Genomic DNA, 23,203 nt, shown 5'->3' on the forward strand with positions numbered 1-23,203 from the left:
AACTCCTTAGTCCTTGATGCAAAAGTAGATTTAAAACTTTGTATCTTTATTCCATGTAACAAAAAAGTTGATAAGCGCTTTCGCATAGATACAACTATGCTTCATCAGATAACTTTTAAAACCAAAACTCTCTATTTTAAAGTAAAATAGGCGGGAACTTAACTCATTAGGTTTTCAATTTATCAATTAAACAATCGAATATGCAAATACTGTTCTCAAGACCCTGCCAACCTTATTCATTCACAAGTGCAGGAAAAACAAAGTAAGCATTTAACATTCATTGTTACTTTCTTTCTAACAACTAGGAGAATATGTATATGTAACAAGTGTAGCTATCACCCACTTATGCACATCTCTTTTTAGAGCCATTCTTATAAAGAGCTACTTTAAAACGAACCTTGTTGTTTTACCGGAAACTCTTGTAAACACTTTAAAACATTTTTAGGCAACCCATATATCTTGAGTTTTAATGCATAGTCTTTAAAACATGGATATTATATGATCTCATACTTATATGTGCTAACTAATAAAATGAATAAACAAACAATCAAATAACACATAAATATACAAATTTATAAAAACTATATATATATATATATATATATATATATATATATATATATATATATATATATATGTGCATCTATAAAGAATGTAAAAAATATATATATAGCTTATTTACATATAAATTACATATAACATAATGAATGAAATCATTATAAAATATATGCGTTCATTTGATATAAAAGACCTTAAAATGTTAAAACTGCACTGAGGTGAAACTTTGTCACCTTGCTAAAAATTATTTGCTGCATCAAGATCTAACTATGTCATGCACTTGGTTATTATACCCAATGTTTTAAGGTAAAGAAGCTGATATTCCATCTGAAAAGGTTTAGATTAACAAATGCACATTCTTTAGCAATGTTAAATCACCATCTGTTATTTAATATAGGTTTGATGGAAACAAATTTATTTATGCCTGGAGGGATGTGGGCCCCCAGTCTCAAAATCCACTTTAATTCTGCCATGGCTAACATATTACTTGTGTCACCTCTTCTCTTATTCATAGGCACAATTTCTAAAATCCTAAAACAGAAAGTGTGTTCTTTGTTATCCTTTATGTGTAGAGCTAAGGCATTATTATCACTACCTTTCTTGATTTCGTACAAATGGTTATAAATTCTATCAGTTAGCCTACGTTTGGTAAGGCCAACATAGAAAGCTGTGCATTTGTTACAAGTTGCTAAATATATCAGATTTTTTGTCAAGTAGGTAGCATGGAACCTGGGAGTAAACTTGAAATCCAAAAACGGATGAGTGTATGCTTGTGATGTTGAAATATAGGAACATCTGTTACAACTCATGCACGGAAAAGTACCTAGTTTATTGTAAATAGTGATTGATGTACTATTGTTGTGAATGAAAGTATCACATAAAATTTGTTTCAAATTAGGACAATTCTCATACATAAATCTAGGCTTATCACCTACTATACTTTTTACTAACTCATCTGTGATTAATATGTTCCAGTTCTTACGAATAATTTTTTCAATCTGTTTCACATCACTGGTGTATTTAATGACATATTTCAAAACCTTAGAACTATGCTGTGGATACCTTATCCTTGTAAGTGTACCACTATCCTCATTCCTGATTCCTTTCTTTGGTGTTGCACTTATTATCACTTGATCCTTTATTATATCTCGTCTAATGCTTTTAACAAGTGCATGATCATAGCCTCTATCAATAAATAGACTCTCCAACTTGTCGGCTTCTTTGATTAATGAGGTATTGGACTTACAAAGTTTTGAGATCCTTATAAATTGGCTTTTTACTATGCCTGAAAATGTATGCCTCGGGTGCATACTGTCGAAGCTAAGCAAAGTATTAGTCCAACATGGTTTCCTATAAATGGAAGATGTAATGCTACCTTCCTCAGTCAGAGTAAGAGTCACATCTAGAAAATTTACCTTAGTAAATGAAGAGTCCATAGTAAATCTAAGGTAAGTTGTAGTGGTTTCCAAATATCCTAAGAACTGCTCAAATTCTTCCTTTGTGCCTTCCCATACAACTAATATATCGTCAACAAAGCGTTTATAGTATCTTATTTTGCTAAAAGTGGGATGGTCAAATAAATACCTCTTTTCCCAGCTAAAAACCACCAAGTTGGCATACGATAGCACAGGGGTGCCCATGGCTACCCCCCATGTTTGTAAATAATTAGTATTGCCAAACAAGAAAACATTATTGCTAAGAACTAACTCGAGAAGTTGACAAATTAGGATAATCTTATCACCTGTAAAAGACGGTTCACTAACCAATAACTCCCTAATAGCTTCTAAACCCGCTTCATTAGGGATGGAGGTAAATAAATTTTTTACATCCAGTGTCACCAAAAGGTACTTATCAGGTGCTCTCTAACTTCAATTGTAGAACACTGTCTAATAAGTCATACGAATCCTTCAAAATGGATGGAATAGATTCCACAACTGGCCTAAGACTGTGTTCAATGTACTTGGAAATGTTTGAAGTAACCCACCCTTCCCTGAAACTATGGGTCTCATAGGAATGGGTGTAACTTGCTTAGAATCTTGGGTAGTCCTTTGACTACCGGTATTAATGGATGTTCAATGAAAAAATAATTATGTAGATCAATATTGATCTATCTACAATAAAGTAGATCATTAAGAGTTTCTTGTACATTCATAATGACTTTGTTAACATCATTTAAGCTAACAATCTTATAAGTACTAAAGTCAGAAAGTAAATCTAACATGAGTGCTGCATAATCCTGTGTGTTGAAAATAGCAATACCTCCTCCCTTATCAGCAGGTCTGATGACTATGTCAGTCATTGTCTTCATTTTAGTTAATGATTTAAATTCTGCTGAAGAAAGATTCACATAGGCTGCCCTCTTACTGTTTTTGGAAAACAAGGTATAAAAATCTATTTCACATGTTTTTTGAAAACTTTCTACACTTACAGATGGTATCGGAACAAAGTTACTTTTATGTTTAAAAGACTTATTACAATCCATGTTTGTTTCATTGGTGTCATTAAAAAACACTTTAAGTGAAACTGATCTACAAAACAAGCGTAGATCAAACAAAGTATCTGTTAATCTACTACATAGTGCAGGAATAAAATTTAAGCCTTTAATTAAGAGCGTAATGTCTGAGTCATCCAGTACAACGCTAGACAAATTATAAGGCATGACAGTCAATTTCTTGCTTTTCTCAAGTCTTCGTACCTTTCTCCTGTGAATTTTCGCTTCCTGGGTCCTCTGCTGCTTGATCGCCCCCTGTTGCGAGTAACCTGTTTTATGGGGTAAGGTAAAAAACGATTATCTTGCTTAGCCTTAGGTATTGCTCCTAAAGCTGTTCCTGTTGGAATATCCAAAAGAGCTTGTTGGTTAGGCGGTGGAGTCACAGAAACCACTGAGACTCGTTCGCTGTTATTACTAGCCACGGGAGACACGGGTCCTGTGTTCGGACCTGTGAGACGCATTGAAAACCCAGAATTGCTGTCTACGGGTTGGAAATTAACTCTTGAGGAAGAGGCTAAATCAACTGGTACGTCGTCAACACGCTGCCGCACTTGCTAGATTGTACCTCGGCCAAACAAATATCTGACCGAGAGAAAAGTCTTTGTAATCCCTTTGAAGTTTTTTTAACTTTATTTGTTTCAACTTCTCACTAAAAGTGTTGATCCGTGTACAAATGTCTTGTATTTTTAACTTGCACTGCTCCGATTTAAAACAGGAAGCTAGATTTTTATAGGCTGAGTCAATCTTTGTACGCAATTCTGCTTCTAGAGGTGAAAAATATTCAATAAGAAGTCTCATATAACTGAATCCTAACTCAATGTTAAGGTCTTGCCATTTTTTTAACAGAGTAGGATGGCTTTGGGCTTTGGGCTTTATGAAAGATAGAAAAATCAGTAACAGAAAGGACTGATAAAGATTCTTAGCTCTCTCTGTTTATCCAGAGGACCTCATTATCAGCTAGTTCACATATCTCAAATCACTGTTAAATACTGCTTGTGCAAATCAGTACATTTCTGCAGTTGCTAACACTGGCAGCCCAATCATCGACACAATGCCTCTCAGCAATTCACACACATTCACACATGCACATACATACCACATACCTCTTACCTCTACCTGTGTTGGTAAAACAGTCCTAATGTCCCTTCTTATTTATTTGTCCCTGCCTTCATAAACGACAGATCCTTGTACTTAATTAATAATGGCAGACATTAAATGTGCAATCTTGTTAGTGTTTGTAGACTGCATGTTGATTCTAGAGCTGTTTCTTTATTAACCTTTTTTAAGTAAGTTCTGATAATAGATTAAATAATCAACCTGGTGTCATCTAGTGTTCCTCCTAGCTTTGTATGAAGCCTTCTTCCACTTGTTACTTGTGACTTGCATACTGTTGAAAGCTTTGGATCATACCAGACATTATAGTTTTATAGTTCTTATTATATAATAATAAACATTAAGCTAATGGATTATTTAGAATAGTGGGTTAATGTCACTGATTTTTGTGTAAGGGATGCAAGGTTCAAAACCTTTTTACTTTATATATGTTTTTCTAAACACACAAGTACTATTTTCACATAAACCTTTTCTCTGGTGGTGGTGCACATGACTGCTATCCTGTGTCTGAGGTAAGGGGGCATTTTGAATATTTTTAGTGTCATGATGGCATGCTGTGAAGAGAATCCCTGATGACTATTGCCTCCCTCACCTTTCATGCTGCAGTACATGATTTTGTTTCTTAAGTGCTTTAAAGCACATTATACAAATTATCCCTGTTGTCTAATGCTCCCCCCAGGGATGATCCAGCACAACGTCTGAGGCCTAATCCTGCCGGTAATATAACTGTTTTAGTTCTGAAAGTCCCTGAAGTGAAGAAAAACGAGAGGCATTATTACTGATTACAACAGTCTCTTCTTCTTCTCTAGTAGTAAACTCTATAACAAAGAGATGATTACCATTTTAAGATGTGCAAGACTGAAAACAGTGAATTTCATTACTGCATTGTATGTTTAATTCATTCATTCTACAAGCATACTTTTCAACCTCTTAGAGCAAGAAATCTGGACAAAGCCATAAATAAAAGTGGGACAAAGGCTCCAAAATAGAGACAATTTTTAAATATTGCTCTTACAAACTTAAAAAATTGATAGAATAACAGGTTTTGCATTAGCATGAATTTTCTGAAGGATATGAAGTCTGAAACTCAAATGTCTGTCATTATTTTCTAATTTCACTCTGTAATTATTTACCACTGATTTGCCAGAAAACTTCAATTTTATGAAAAATGGACCAAAAATATAAGGCCAAAATCTGGGCATTCTGCAAAAATCTGTCCAGTTGAGAGGTATGTCCAGAAGGAGGAAAATGTCTCCCAGAAATAACAGGATTTTCCACTCAATTTCTTTAATTAGAAGAGGCCTGTGCTGAGCAGGTAACCTTTTCTAATGCAGAAATTAAAATGGAGATATCACCATTACTTACAGATTACCAATGATCTTTTTCTAGTAATTTCTAAAAATGTCGATATGAGTTTTTTTTCTATTAGTCTTATATCCCACCATAAACTTTGCTGAACACCAGATACTTTTAAATACTGAGAGCTGAAGTGAGACTAAAAAAATATTTACTTCAAAAAATCATAAACTATTTGCCTTAATTCTCCAGGATCACAATTTGTGGTGTACACATTGATTGTTTTGTACCTACTCTTGATGTATTACTTCAGCTTCAGACTCTAGCCATAAATGTCATGTCTTATTTTGCTGTGAAAACTGTCAGCTCATTACAGCCACTATTTAGGGAAATAAAGCAGGCAATGGTATATATATATATATATATATATATATATATATATATATATATATAGATATATAGGTCCAAAGGCATTTGGCACAACAATTGTTAAGAGGGAAAATCAAAGACTTATGACCAGCAAATACGGGATAGATACAGAAATATGAAATACATTGGGTCTTAGGAAAAAAAATAACAACACAAGGGCTTCTATTGCTAGGTCAAACAGAAGAGGAGAGAAAGGATACGCATTTTAAGTGACATTGGTAATTTCAAAAGATAGGGAAGAAAAATAACATTTGTAGATACTTTTCAGAGGGGAAATATGAAGTACTCTGCATTTATTTAAAATATTTTGCAAAGACCCGTCACTTCCAGAACTGTGTATCTGTAGGGATGTTACTTACCTCATTCTGTATATGTGAAGCCATAATGTAACCAAGTCTGATCCACCTGTCTTACCCTTTACAATCCCCTGCTGAGAATTATTTATAAAGTACGGCACCATGTTATTTAGCTGTGAACTAAAACCCTGGCCAAAATTTGAACCTGTAAGTTCAGGAGATACATTTTCTCAGGATTACTTGATGCAGTCTTGTCTTTACCTAGTTTGGGAAACAAAATTAAATTACTTTATACAGAGCAAAAAGCAAGGAAAAATGCTCTTTATTCTCACCATGTAGTATAATGAAAGAATAGGAGATGTAATTTCCCTCTTGACACATTTATAAAATAACTTGTGATACCATTGGGTCCTGAATTGTTACCAGGACTGATGGATATGATAGCTGCCAAGACTTCTATGGCAGTAATGGTTTTAGAAAGGAGGGGCACATCTTCAGGAATTCATTCAGATAACTGTGAATTATCAAGACCTTACTATATATTTCTACCTGAAATGGTAAGACCATACACAAACTGGGCCCTGAGTATTCTTATACTATTTGCTCATTGATGCCTAAAGAATCTCTAATTAACTCACCATGGAGAGTGTGATTCCTGTGATTACCATTTCCTTTGTTTTCTCTTTTAACTTATGAACTAAAAATTTCACAGAGGTTATACCTTTTTCCCAAGAAAACGAGGAATGCCTTTCCCAACTTTCATGAGCACTATCATAAAGTAACATTTTGCTTTGATCTAGGAAAGACTTACTTGGCCTTAAGGACTTGGATTCTGCATCCTTGTGACTCTTAGAAGTATCTGTTTAGGCCGTGGACCCAGGACCTCAGGTATACATATCTATCTATCTATCTATCTATCTATCTATCTATCTATCTATCTATCTGTCTGTCTGTCTATCTATCTATCTATCTATCTATCTATCTATCTATCTATCTATCTATCTATCTATATCTTTCCATATAGATATATAAAAAAACATATACACAAACACACACACACACACACACACACACACACACACACACACACACACAAACATATATAATATATATGTATTTATGTATATGTGTGTGTGTGATTATATGTATCTCTGTGTGTGTGTGTGTGTGTGTGTGTGTGTGTGTGTGTGTGTGTGTGTGTGTGTGTGTGTGTGTGTGTGTGTGTGTGTGTGTGTGTGCATGTTTACAACTATATATATATATATATATATATATATATATATATATATATATATATATATATTAAGCATATGGCTATATATAGAGAGAGAAAGTGTGTGAGAGAGGGAAACAGAGAATAGAATATATGTTAATTTTACTCTTTCAAAACATATAGTAGAATGTATTTTGTTTCCTCATGCCCTCTCAATTACACTGGCTGTTCATAGGTTCATAGGTGTGTACTAGGCTAACACTCCTGGAGCCTATATAAGCCTAGATCAAGATGATTTCATAGCATTATGCTGCCCAAAGTTGGTTCCCAGTGCCCCTGTCAAGCAAGGCCACTTAAGTAATCCCCGGGGTGAACTTCCTATTGCCTATCCACTCATCAAGACATCTCTTAAAGAGGGCCAGTGAAGTGCTCTGCTTCATGTGAATGGGAAGTTTGTTCCAAAGTATGGGAAGTCTCTGGGTTAGGAACCTGTCCCTCCAGCATGTTCTGTTTATTGTAGTAATGAAGTTTAGTTCCCTGGAGCGTGTGGCACGGATGGATTGGTTTTTCTTTAGGTGTAGCATATCTAGCAGCTCTGAGTCAGACATGGCTTTGTAGGTCGAGCAGAGATTGCCTCTAAGTAGGTGATAAGAGACAGAGTATAGCTGTGTTTTTTTGTGTCTGTCCATATAGGGCATGTGTCTAAGGCCTAAGATCCTCTTAGTGAGGTATTTTTTTGGAATCTAAGTCAGTCCTTGTCTCTTAAATATTCTGCTTGACAATGCTATGTATTTTTTGGCAGAGTTACATCTGCCCCATGCTTATAAAAAACTATTCCTTGGAGTGATATGAAATGTTTGAGGTCTACGTATTATGGTACTTGTTGGCTAGACATGCTCCTCAATGCCTTTTTGTTAAGCACAATGCACACACATATCTACAGCACAGCACACCTCCTCTACACCATCTTATTCTGCATTTGCTGAGAGAACATGCCTAAGCATCCCTGACTAAACTAACAAACCTTGGCTATTAGCTCACCCCACCACCTTCACTCTGCATGTCCACGGCCTAAACAGATACTTCTAAGAGTCACAAGGATGCAGAATCCAAGTCCTTAAGGCCAAGTAAGGCTGCATCCATGCACTTTAATGTTTTAGGCATAAGTGTCCTCATTGTCATTCGTACGGACACCATGCTCACCAGACTGGATAAGAACAGAGTGAAGGTTAGCTGTCTTTCAAGAGCCAGGACCTTAGGTAGGTCCCTACATGCTGAAAAATAAGACTATGATCTTCTACTGTCCCTTAAGATAGTGAATGATATTCAGTACTTCAGATCTTACTCTGCATGTATCTAAGGCAAGAAACGTACTGGTCTTGGGTGGTATTTTGCCATCATCCAGAATGATGTAAGCATTCAAAGACAAGATAATTAGCTTTAATAATTAGCCATGTAGCTGGGGTCATTCTTGGGGGATGGCAGTATGTGTCAACTTCAGGACAGATGGCTGGCAAACCTTCATGCTTTGATAAAGATGGTCTACACTTGAGTTGCCATGAATTCTGAATTCTGGTTAAAACCATTGCTAAATTTCTAAGGCACAGTAGACCTCCTTTACATTCCAACCTAAAGAATTCATATTCAGAGCATATTAACATAGCTTTGCTTAATGCCAGGAGTCTTAAAAAATATGTCCAAATATGAGGTTCACATAGATCTTGAACACATTTATGTATCTATACCTATAGAAATATGGTTTCAAAGCAGTGAAAGCATTTCAGCTATCATGTCTTTAGACCTACTGCAACTAGAGGAGGGGAGATGTCACTATTTGTCAGTGTTGCCACCAGTTTTAAGTAATTTTCTAGTGGAAATAATATTTCCAAAACATTTACAGAATAGCAAAAGAGAAAATATTCAACAACTGTGATTAATTTTGAGAGATGTAGTACAAGAGATTGTGATTTCAAATTAGGGAACTTGGCAGGGGATGTTACTAAAGCATTTGATAATGTTTCTTATGAAGTAATGTTTGAAATTTTAATTAGTTATGGGTTCAGAGAAAAAACACAAGATTGTTGTTGTAATGAAACATATGAAATTGTTTTTGTTTTTTTTGTATTAGCAACTATTTGGGGACAAATAAAAAAATCTGCCCTGTTACTCGTGTATAGTGTCAGAAAAGCAAAACTTTCTTCTACAGTATGCTGCCAGTGAACTATCTTCTGCCCTATGTACAGTATGCTGCCAGTGAACTATCTTCTGCCCTATGTACAGTATGCTGCCAGTGAACTATCTTCTGCCCTATGTACAGTATGCTGCCAGTGAACTATCTTTTGCCCTATGTACAGCACACTGTTAGTGAACTGTCTTCTGCCCTATGTACAGTATGCTGCCAGTGAACTATCTTCTGCCCTATGTACAGTATGCTGCCAGTGAACTATCTTCTGCCCTATGTACAGTACGCTGTTAGTGAACTATCTTCTGTCCTATGTACAGTATGCTGTCAGAGAACTATCTTCTGCCCTATGTACAGTATGCTGCCAGTGAACTATCTTCTGCCCTATGTACAGTATGCTGCCAGTGAACTATCTTCTGCCCTATGTACAGCACGCTGTTAGTGAACTATCTTCTGCCCTATGTACAGCACGCTGTTAGTGAACTATCTTCTGCCCTATGTACAGTATGCTGCCAGTGAACTATCTTCTGCCCTATGTACAGCACGCTGTTAGTGAACTATCTTCTGCCCTATGTACAGTATGCTGCCAGTGAACTATCTTCTGCCCTATGTACAGTATGCTGCCAGTGAACTATCTTCTGCCCTATGTACAGTATGCTGCCAGTGAACTATCTTCTGCCCTATGTACAGTATGCTGCCAGTGAACTATCTTCTGTCCTATGTACAGCACACTGTTAGTGAACTATCTTCTGCCCTATGTACAGTATGCTGCCAGTGAACTATCTTCTGCCCTATGTACAGCACACTGTTAGTGAACTATCTTCTGCCCTATGTACAGTATGCTGCCAGTGTACTATCTTCTGCCCTATGTACAGTATGCTGCCAGTGAACTATCTTCTGCCCTATGTACAGCACGCTGTTAGTGAACTATCTTTTGCCCTATGTACAGTATGCTGCCAGTCAACTATCTTCTGTCTATGTACAGTACACTGCCAGTAAACTAGCTTCTGTCCCATGTACAGTCCACTGCTAGTGATTACTGTAATTTATGATCATAAATAATAGTCCCCAGATGGTACAGTCCTATTCCTGGTATCCTAAATGATGCCATGACTGTCTGGTGTGCATTAGTGTTCCAGGTGCTCCTTTACTTAAAAACATCCGGCACTTCTGTACAGTGTTACTGAATAAGGCAGCTAACTACTGCATAACATGTAAGGTGGCATGCCACTAGAATTAATAACTTGGATGCAGGAATGAATTGCAGCCATAAGGAATTTGGGCAGCACTGGTGCCATTATCAAATTATAACAATGAAAGGATCTGGTGCTGTCAAGCTCCCATTGGCAAAAGCCTGTTGATCTCATAGCATGAGGACAGGGCAGAGTAGTGTGTGTGGTAGCAGGTTTGCCTGCACCTTAGGGGACTTTATTCTTCATAAAGAATTTCCTTCATACAACAGAGGGCTAGTATTTTTTTCTGGCACCACTATGCTGCTTAGCACTGCATGGTGAGTGGCATACTGGCAGGGGAAGGAGATCACTGTCTAACATCATTATGCAGTCTGCCACTGCTGTTCCATTGGAAATAGCAGTGGAGTCATTAAGGAATACAGTGAGTGGCAGATATAGGAGGAAAGGCAATTGGTCTTCAATGTAGCAAAATCATGCAAGCCCCTTGAGCAATCCTGTTCCAGTGTGTTAATGGGTTTAAAAATCTGAAAGAGCTTTGTATGCCACTATTTAGTGCATAAAGCCGTGTGAGGTACCACAGGGCTTTGAAGAATCTGAAACAAAGAATTGACTAACACAGAAGTATGCCTTAAGCCTGTTATTATTTGGTGTAATATTTAATGCAGTGCTAACTGAGTTTAAGAAATGGATAACATGGTGAGAGTATGAAGCAGAGGAAGAATGTTAACTAGTGAAATATGTAACAGATATAGGACTTATTGGAATGAGTAGGTCTAGAGTGGAGTGCAAAACAAATGTTAGAGGTCTTGGCAGGTCTGTAAGGAAACATTATGTTTAAGTGAATTGGAAATGTTAAGGGTGTTATTTGGGAAAAAGAAAGATAATCTGGAGTAAATTGAGACCATCGTTTTTGAGTAAAATAATTATTACTATGGAAAGTCTGCACACTGTCTTTAGAAAATAAAGTTTATTTTATTGTTTGTTTTGTTTCACAAAGTAAATTATTTTGCACAAATTCTCCATTTCAAGAAAATTTGAAGTAGAATGAATGGGTTTAGTACTTTCTGTAATACAGGATCAAGGTAAAATCTCATTAAAGTGGGTATTTTGTATATAACAAAAGCAGAAGGTCAGTTGAAGCAGATGTAACCTATATTTTTTGCATATTTACATTTCATGTAATAATGAGAGCGCTATTATAGTCTACTGGACTAATTATAGAAATGGCATGCTTCTTCACAATTTAAAGCATTACAATGGAAAACAAATGTTAAACAGAACTGTACAATCTGAACATAGTAGGACATTAGTACTTTGGAAAAATGGATTAAGAATGGTCAGAGGATCTAGGAGAAAATAGTATGAAACTCTATACTCTCTTGCACCCCTAAGACTAAAGAGAGTCAAATCAAAATATGCCTGCTGTCTGGCAAAGGCCACAAAGCAAGTTATGTCCTCTGGGGACAAAGCATGGAAAACATGGCAAAAAAAACAAAACACCTTCTAACCTAATGCAATACAAACAACTTTGTAATCAGGCTAAACGTTTAGTGGTCAAAAACAAAAAAGAGTACATACAATCTATTCAAGACCAGCACAAACAAAATCCCAAAAAATTCTGGGGAGCGATTAATTCCTTACTCCACCCAATGCCCAAACCCAGATAAAACTCCCTCTGAGTCAGCCACACTCTTCAATAAATAGTTTATTGACACCATCACCAATCTAACTACTACCTTCCCACCCATCAACCCTGACACATTGGGCCCACCAAGTTCAACACCCATCTTCTCATTACTACCCATTACCACATCCACCATCTAAAACTACTTTATAAACTAAAACCTTGTACAAATGCTCCTGACAATCTACCTGCAGAATACCTACAACTAGCAGACCCTTCTATAGCCTACCCTATTAGCATACTCCTTAACAGGTCCATTCAAGAATCCTGCATACCAGATATCTGGAAAAAATCATTTATCATTCCTCTACATAAAGGCGGCAACAACTTTGACATCTTAAACTTCCGTCCTATTGCCATTCTTTCCCCCATCTTTAAAATATTAGAGAAGTGCATCCAGACACATAAATCATCTAGTTAAATACCAACTGCTTTCTCCAACTCAGCATGGCTTTAGGCCTGGACATAGCACCAACACTGCCTTCATCTCCTTCTTAGACACAGTAAATAGAGCCCCGTGACACTGGCCCCTTAGTTTCTGCTCTCTTTCTCGATCTATCGAAGGCATTTGACACCATTTCTCACTCCCTACTGCTTAACTAACTCTCTAACCTTAATCTGTCTCCCCCCACACTACAATGGTTTATAAACTACCTCAAAAACAGGCAGCAATCCTCTAAATGGCAGAACCCCCCCTTTCATTACTGCCAGCACGTGTCCCCCAAGGATAAATTCTGGGTCCCTCCTCTTTAGTATAGCTGTCAACAACTTTCATCAAACTCTTACTCATAGTACTGTCATCCAATATGCTGATGATTCAACTATCATCTTCTCCTCAAAATCTCTCACCAAGTTACAGCAACTTACCCAAGAAGCATTCACCTCTACCGAGCACTAGATGTCCCAGAATCACCTCGCCCTTAACCCCAACAAAACAAAACTTTCATTATTTGCTCCCACAAAAACTAGCCCCTTTGACAAATCACTTTTTACAGTTACTTCCTATAACAATACAATCTTAGACGTCATCCCTGGTACCAAACTGCTAGGTGTCATCATTGATTACAAACTTACCTTTGACTTTCACATCCACAGCAATATAAAAAAAACATCAAAAGCTAGGTGCCCTATATCGACATAACTATTTCATCAGTCTCACTACCAGAAAGGCCCTTACCTCATCCTTCCTACTTCCAACTCTGCGTTATGGTGCTCCCATCCTCACCAACCTACAATCTTCCCTAAAAAGTAAGCTTGATTCCTGCAAGAATAAAGTTGCCAAATTTACTACAAACTCTAAATACTCTACCCAACACTGCTCCTCGTTGCATCAACTAAATTGGCTAGAATCCTACCACCATCTTACTTAGCTTCAACTAACCACAGGCCACAAAATAATTTACCAATTTGAATGGTGCCCTTCCATCTCATCTATACTGATTGTGTACCAGCCCAATATCCACCTCAGGTCAGAAAACAAAATGTTGCTGTCTATAGAGAAACTGTCAGCTGGCCAAATCCTTTACTCCTATGCTGTCTCTAAGTTATGAAATAGTCTTCCCCCTTCACTCAGATCAACCAGTAAGTCTGCTTCTTTTAAAAAACCCTATAATTACATTTAGTCTCTCATTGGCTATGCTCTTGTACCCCACAAAAATTCCCAGCACCTAATTTCCCACTATAGAACTTCTCTCTGTTTCAATTCCCAAAACATTCCCACTCTTTTCTCTGCACCTTCTTACACTTTCTCTCTCCTGCTTTTTCATCATAATACATTCTGTTCACCTGCTTTACTCCCTGAACTCAGCACCCCTCTGCTTTAAATCCTACACACTCACATGTATATAATATTTTATTTACTTTCCTCTTCTAAGCTGACTGTCATACTTCTGTTTCCATTTATGCTGTCACTTATAAAATGTTTGTCCTTTGTATGTAATTATTGAAATGTCATCTCTGCCAATTATCTTATCCTTCCTACTGTCAGTCCATTTTGTATGTATCAATAATGTTTAATTACTTGTATGTAGTGTGTCCATTTTATTCATGTATCAACAATCTTTTATTAGTTAATTGTATGTAATAATGTGAAGCTTTTCTCCCCGGGCCCTGCACTGAAAATGGGCTCCTCCAGGCCCAGTGGACTTTCCTGGTTAACAAATGCAATAAATAAATAAATACATAAATACGTAAATAAATAAATGAAGACATAGTAAAGTGTAAAATTATTGAGAGGTGGACTATGTTAGAAGTTAAATATTTAGAAGCTACCTTGAAAAAGTAAAACACATTCATTTTCCTCTAGAAGTTTAAAATTAGCATATAGAAAGATATATGTTAAAAGTAAGGTGAAATACAAAGCTAAAGAAGAAAAGATTTGTTCATATGAAAATTTTGACAATAGTGATGATGAGGACACTTAACTGTAATACAATTCTGGGTTTGGGATGAGGGGTTGTTGCCAGAAGGTGGAAAAGTTATGCATTCCTGGAGGTTTTAACTGATGAGACTTTGACATAGGAGTATTATGACATTTAATATTTATTTGTTTATATTTATTTATCATGGTAGTGCAGTGATCAGTATTGACCAATGTCAGGCACAGCCTAGGCAAAATACAAAACATTTCTCAAACCAGAAGAGCAGAAATGTTGGCAATAACAGAGTAGTTCAAATTAATTGCATTGACAAAATGTATATGGATGCCCCAATAAACAAGCAGAGTGTAAAATGAATGTATATGCATTGGTTTCTAACATTCAAGTTTTATTAATTCTGTGAGAGCAGAAAAGAAGTAAAAAGAAGATAGGGGTAGTGTGTTAGGTGATATATCCTTTGTTGAAGCAGGAGCATTGGGTTTAGATGAAGATGTTCTTTTTGAGTTGCATTCTGAATTTGGAGTAAGTGTTGATTTCCTTTAGGTTAATGGGGAGAACATGCCAAAGAGTAGGTGCCTGAGAGGAGAATGTATGTGCAGTGCTGTGGAGTTTGGATCTAGGGGTAATGATAGTTGATGTGGCTTACAATTTGTGCCTCAAATTTTATGAGGAATTTTTTTCATGAAGTTTAGTTGCAAATGCAAAATATCTGGAGTTGGAATAGTTTATATCATTGACAAAATAACAGTAGGTTAGATACTTATTTTATAGGCAGTCATTTTACTTTTTCCAAAGTTAGACATTGATTCTCATGGAGGGACGAATCTGTAATGTATTATAGATGCTGATGGAGAAAATTAAATTTAAGAGAAGTAGAAGATATTGATAAATTTGCACTATCAAGTATTTGGGTAGCATGGACCGGGAGATTTTGGGAAGTGTTATACAATAAAGACTGGAAAATGAAGATTAAGTGAATTCAATAGATGGTTTTATGTAAATGAAAATGGAGGAAATGTTATCCAGTATTTTATTTTGTATTTACTTAGTTTTATTGAAATAAGAAATTGAAGATAATTATTTGAGAAATTGAAGAGAATTATCTTTTAATAAAACATCCCTACTGAGATAAGGTTTAAAGATCTGCAATGACAATGTTTTACACTAATCTCATGAGTGGAGAAGATGCTTATTAAAGGTGGAATGAAATATAAAAAATAAATTAAAAAAGACAATCGTAAGAAAGGGCAATGTCTTATAAAGAAGCAGGAAAATTAAGCACAGAACAGGAATAAAGTAGCTGTATAGTTTAAATATGAATATAATGAACAAGGGCTTTATGTTAATGGATTAAATAAGAGAAGACCAAAGAAATAAAGTATTAAAGGTTTGTATATGGGATACTTGAATAGAAGGAACTTTAGAACAAATGCTTTTCTTATTGAGAAAGGGATGATGAAACTAGAAATGAGATGTTTGGGATTAAGGATCAGTTTTATTTCATATTAAACTTTAAAAATATTGTTCAGTAGTATATGTATTTACTGTTTTATTGAGAAAGATTGTTTTATAAAAAATCTATTTTCAGTTGACAGCATGACTATGCTTCTTTGAAGCAAAAATTTAAAAAATATGTACTTATTTTGCTTTTCTCATGATGAGAATCTAAAAGTAATGTGCCCCAACTCTACATTTCCCAAAATTCTTATCAATGCCAAGCATCCATATCCATCTATATCTATAAATGCATATATATATATATATATATATATATATATATATATAGATCTATAGATCTATAGATATAGATATATAGATTGATATAAATATATAGATATATAGATAGTATTTATACATTTAAAGCTGAAAGAAGAAGAAGAAGAAGAAGACTGTAAGGTAGAAACATCTGAAATAAAGTAGAAAACTGTGATACAATGTTTAATGAAATTGTAATAGTAAAATAATGATTTTTTGTTCTTCTTACAACTGTGTACCTTGTTTGGATGCATATTTTCTCATTTATTTTCTCATTTATATGTGTTAAAATATTTTGAAAATTTCAGTGCATATGTGATCAAAATATAAAAGAAGCTATTATTTAGTAAAGCATCTGGAATTCCTACTGTACTTTCTAAGCACAATGGGATCTTCAATATCTTGCTACATTTCCACCAACTTAGGCAGAGTGAATAAATATAGCATCCAAAGCAGGGTGTCTCAGGTGTACAGCATCCCATTATGCTACAGTGAAGTGTCAGTATTACAACGCATATCTGCACAGATGGGGAGACGGGTCAAAACTAAGTGTCTTCTGATCCTCCTCACATCAAAAGCAAGTGTGCAGCCCTCTGAATCACTGATATCATACAATATCAATATGTCAAACTCTAAATATTCCAGTGTCACTCAGGCTCCAAACTTGTATTAACTAAACACAGAAAAAAATAATGCTGCTCTCTCGGAGAGGAAGGCATCATTGACATAAACCTTTGCCTTGAGAATGGTGTTCAAAGGGTTTTAGACTAGTAGCTAAGGAAAACAGAACACTGTTTTTTCAGGATTATTGAACAGTGCCAGTTTCTTACTTTTATCTCTGACATTTCCCATGTGTTCCACTAGCAGCCTATTGCATTCACTATTTACTTATTCACATACACACTGTAGATGGAGAACAAGGTGCTTGATATGTTTAATCCACCTAGCCCCAGTTGTTCTCATTTCTTCTGGTAATCTAAGAGGAAGCAGTGAATGTCATTGATCCAAGTAATGTTATTCCATGTTCCCTCATTATACTGAATGGATACAAACTCCTAGCAGACTGACTCTTTATCCTTGCCTTAGTATATGAGTTTGAACCCCAGCGGATCTGCAGAACCCAGGAGTTGCATGATTCTTCATTGACAAGCCAACTGCCCCCCATCTAGGTGGATGACTTAGCTCTAATTATACCCACTCCCATTTCCTGGTAATAAATTATGTGCCCCACTTTTCTATTCAAGGTTGAGTCATGCAGGTCACAGTCAGGCCAGATTGCTCTATGCTATATAAGTAGCCCATGACACATGGAATCACTGATGGCAAATGTTAAGAACTTGATTTGTGAGGCTTCTTGAACTCAAATCATAACACAAAATCCAAACGGTTCCTTCCACCTAGTAACAAAATTCAACAAAATAAATCCAGCCGGCTTGAAACAAAGATAATTTAATCCAAGTAAAAACTGATAGTTGAGCGCTTTCACCCGCTACAAACAGCGAGCTTCATCAGAACAATTAAATGAAATGCTTTGCACACATTTATATTAAAAAAAGCGCCAAAAAACATGGCTTAAAAAACAATCACTATTTCATAGATTCATAGATTCATAGATTCGTACTAAGCTAACTGCCCTTGTGAGCCATTTTAAGCTTAGCCAATTATCCCTTGTGAGACTCAAACCCTGCACCTTGTGTTTGTAAGGCAAACACCTTAACCATTAGGCCATCCTCCCAACCCCTTTAAACCCCTACATTTAAAGTGATAGTACACATTTTATGTATAAAAACCTTCTCATTGAAAATAAAAACTCTCCTACTATAATGCCTGCACTGTAACACAGTCCATTGACTCTAGGTGTAACAGAAAAACTACATTAGTTCTTCTTGCTATGTCATTAGGTTAAACTGTAATACAATAAAATATTCTATAATGAATCACTCTATAAGACTTTTGAATCCTTTCAAAAAACATATTAACATTATGTCACTGATGTAAGTTAATTTAAGCTTAATATCATACCCTGCTGTAAAACAACATTGCCATTATAAATTCATAATTTTAACATAAGTAATGGTTTAATGGACAGGTAATCATTTATTCCTGGTGGAGAGGTGGCATCCGTGTACACCTGCCAATATAATTCTCTATAGGCTAAATAGTTATTGGTATTGCCCCCTCTAGGATTGTTCTTAATTATTTCAATGATGGCAAACTTAAATGAATGCCCTGTCCCTTTGTCAATAATATGCCTAGCCAAGGCATTTTTGTTGTCTCTCCTTTTTATACAATATATGTGAGCATATATTCTCTGTTTAAAATGCCTCTCGGTTTTTCCGATATAAAAAGCAGGACAGGCCGTGCATAAAGCTATATATACAAGCATCTTAGATCTACAATTTCCCTTTGATGTAAAAATCTTAGACCTATTAATGTTTTTTAACTTAATATATTCATTCTCATTAATAAATCTACACTGGTTGCAAGCACCGCACTTGCTGGTATGTAAATTACGCTCAGTGTGTGCATGTTTTGGTAGTTCCAATAAACATTTAAGATTTCTTCCCATTTTGTGTACAAATATTGGTCTGCTACCAACCTTGTCCAAAATTTCATTTTGGCATGTTAGAATATGCCAATTACTACTTATTATATCTTTAATAATATTACTAAATGGGCCAAATTCAACAATGCAAGCTTTTTTATATTGTCTGATGGCTCCCCCTATGTTCTCATTGGGGCCTGATTCGGATACTGCAAGGGGTGCATTAGTTCCTAGTAGTGAGGTATATCTACTCTCTCTTAGTTCTACGATGTAACTTGAAATGTTGTTCATTAAATCTGTAGCATATCCTCTTTCCTGAAATAAAGATGTAATAAATTCTATCTCCTTAATCATGTCTGAATTGTCAGACGTCATGCGCATGGCCCTAATACATTGACCCTTGTATATATTGCATTTCATCTTTCTTGGATGGCAACTGTGATACTCTATATACGAATTGGAAAAAGTGTTTTTCCTGTAGATATTTGATTTCAAACTGTCACTGTCTACAGAAATCAAAGTGTCCAAGTATGGCACTCCCTGAGTATTGTGAACTTCCGTAAATTTTAAATATTCACAAGTGGAGTTTATATATGTAAAAAATTCACAAAATGCACTGTCTTCACCATTCCACATGATGTAAATGTCGTCCAAAAATCTGGAGTAATAGTGTACGGACTTGTAGTATGGACTGTTGAAAATATAGTTGTCTTCCCATTCAAGCATGACCAGGTTGGCGAATATGGGGGCACAAGCCGCCCCCATAGCAACGCCCCTGGTCTGCTTGTACAAATTCCCCTCATAATATATGAAGTTATTTTCTAGCACTATGGACATCAAGTCCGTTACAAGTGTAATGGTGTCCCAGGTCAAATCTGTGTGTCTCCTAAGACAATTGGCAAAAGCTTCAAGTCCATCCTCAATGGGAATACTGCTAAATAAATCAACAACATCTATACTGCTGAAAATAGTGTTGCTGTTGTACTTAGAAACTGGATAGTTTTTCAGAAATTCCCACGAGTCTTTTACCATATGTTTTACCTTGTTGTATATGGGTTTCAACATACTGTCTATGACCTCTCCAATAGGGAAGGTCTTAGACCTACTGCCAGATATTATTGGTCGGAAAGGCGGGTTGGCAATGTCTTTATGGACCTTAGGAATACCTACTATGGTGGCCATAGTAGGATGAGGCACAGACATATAAAGATATAAATCCTCTGTTATTCTTTGATCCAGAAAATATTCTTCCAAATACATATCAATCCTATTGTAGGCTATGTTTATTTCATTTTGTGAAATGGAAGAATAATTACCTGATTCATGTAAAATGTCCTGAATAATCCCTCTGTATGTTAGTGCATCATAAATAACTATGCCTCCCCCCTTATCCGGTTTCATGACTCTGATGTTATTGTTGTTCTGTAAGTCTACTAAAGTGGCAGTCTCTGTTTGAGAAAGATTGAAATTATGTCTATGTCCTTTGGAGGTGTGACTAATACCATATAATTCTCTAGTTACCTTTTGGTCAAACTTGTGAATACTGGGATTAGCCAAAGGCATGTAGCTACTTTTCTTTCTCAATCCGTCTACACCTGTGGACACTTCTTGCTCACTATTTCCAAACACCATTGAGAGATTTAATTTCCTCACATATTTTTTAAACTCAAAGATGCTGTCAACTACATTAAACTTTGGTGTGGGAATAAATTTTAACCCTTTGGATAATAAACTAAAATGTGATTTCTCCAAAGGTAACCCACTGTAGTTGTAAATTGTAAAGTTATTCTGTGTACAAACTATGTTGTTATCTGTAAAAATATCAGAATTGTCACAACAATCGGGTATACTTTCTAGTTGTTGTCTGTCAGAAGTTAATATTTCATTTTCCACTTTCCCCCTTTTTTCCACTTTGCAAAATGCCTTCCCCCTTGGTTGTGAAAAAACTGATTGCTTTCATCTTCCCTAGAAACATATTCTTGATCATATTCCTTAGTATGTTGTATAGGACTATGCTGAAATGTATTCCATTTATAGTTCGTATGATTCTTGTACTGTTCCCTATCCCTATGTAACTTTCTGTATTTACGTTCTTGGGCCTTCTTTGCCCTAAAATCAGCACTATCAAACTGTTTAAAAAACAAAGATTCCCATTGTGGAAATGCTAAATCTTGAGTTATAACATTGTGAAGCTTCTCCACTTCAGCCATAAGTTTACATAGCTTCTCATCATTGTATTTAATCACTAGTTTCATATATTGAATACCAAAGTTGTCAAAAAGGCAGTAAAAATCTGATTTAACCTAATCATTTAGATCAATCCCCATTGGTAGTTTAAAAAAACGCAAACCCATGGGTATGATTTTGATGGAAATACAATAATTTAAATACGCATTGTCTAACTTGAGTCCATTAATAATATTAAGTTTCTTTCCAAAACTGTAAATGGAATCCTTTAAAGTGCCTTTCTGTTTGGCACAGTTTGAGTTGATATTAACATAGTCAAAATTACAATCTTGGCCAAGAAACTCTTGAAAAACGAGAAGTTTCTTGTCTTTGTTATTATGAATAACAGTACCTTTATCCTGTGCCTTGTTGTTAGAAACTTGAGCATAGGTCCGAGTGGCCTGTGTTAGCTTCGGTCTAGTCCCCACTCTCTTTATTTCCTCTGAAAGGTTTCCAAACGAGAAATCGAAAGTAAATTCTGTTCCTGTCGTTCTATTATTAAAATTAGTAGCAGAGCTGCAGGGTAGGTCAATCGCACACCCTTGTGCGTGACCAATGTTCTGCCCATTAGGGATTCCTGGTGATGATGTGTCTGTTCTGATGAAGCTCGCTGTTTGTAGCGGGTGAAAGCGCTCAACTATCAGTTTTTACTTGGATTAAATTATCTTTGTTTCAAGCCGGCTGGATTTATTTTGTTGAATTTTGTTACTAGGTGGAAGGAACCGTTTGGATTTTGTGTTGTGCTTTTTGTTCACCCAAACGGATCAACATTATTCAGGAGTGAACTCAAATCATAGGAGATTCCAATCGATTGGAAAATAATGATATAAACATAGTCATTTTGTACACACACATAAGTAGACAAAATACTGAAAATATTTCAGATCACAGAGACTTTGTATTTTGAATATGTCAAATACTTTGTAGAAGATTAAGTTATACACCATTTTTGTCAGATCATGACTTGAATTTCTATTCTTCTTTGTGACATAATCGAAAAAGGAATATAAATGCATATTTCACTGGGAAAATTAAACATATCTTTTTTTCTGTTTTTCTTTTGGAATGCAAATAAGAGATAATATAATCTCCTTTGTGAGAGAAAGAAAACTTTAATATGCAGCTATATTTCATCAGGGAGATAAAACACTCTTTTTATGCTCTGGGCTGTTGTGATATGTATTCAGACTAAAAATGCTTTGGTGTTTTTTGGAGCAAGTATTTATGCTGATTATGGAGTTCAGGGGTACCTATTAGGTCACACATGTGTCCTAAATACACTAACACTGGAATGTAGCTTCACAATGTAGTGGTGTGACTCTACACATTAGAGACGCTATTGTGTGTTTCATTTCCCTGCTATTCTCAATAAAATAAAGACTATCCAGTACTTCAAGCACTGTCTAAATGACTGGCAAAGTGCATGTTGAATGACCTTTTATGATGATTTATTGCAGCTTTTTTACCTTGCTGTTTGAATTTCACTGCTCTAAGTAATGCTTATCACTTTTTGCAGAACCACTGAATCATGATAAACATTAAATGTAAAAGAAGAAAGAATAATGCAGTTTTCAGTAGTACAGCCTTCCATGAAGCCCTAGTTGCATGAAACTATGGATCTCTTTTTTCAAGATATAAGTAAAGAACAGGAAGAAGAGATGGAAGGTTCAGGCTAAAAAGCAGCCATCACATGGAATCATAGTCAGAAGCAAGACCCGAGTGATCATATCGCCGCATTATGAGTACAGTGTCACCAAGTCAGCAATTTAACAGATCTTTTGCAAGTTTAATACATCTTAGTACATTTGGTAGCTGTATTGTGGAATCAGACTTCTAAATCAATG

The 23,203-nt window shown here is 35.7% G+C and overlaps 1 protein-coding gene across 10 annotated transcripts in view; it reads right to left on the reverse strand.

Annotated features, from left to right (window-relative positions):
* LOC122805436 (dehydrogenase/reductase SDR family member 9-like) overlaps positions 1 to 23,203 on the reverse strand; it is a 520,557-nt gene that overhangs the window by 125,157 nt on the left and 372,197 nt on the right. The gene's annotated exons all lie outside the window — the stretch shown is intronic.

The sequence above is a fragment of the Protopterus annectens genome, chromosome 6.part1 (assembly GCF_019279795.1).
Source record: "Protopterus annectens isolate FY-2018-M chromosome 6.part1, PAN1.0, whole genome shotgun sequence".
NCBI classification, from domain to species: domain Eukaryota; kingdom Metazoa; phylum Chordata; order Ceratodontiformes; family Protopteridae; genus Protopterus; species Protopterus annectens.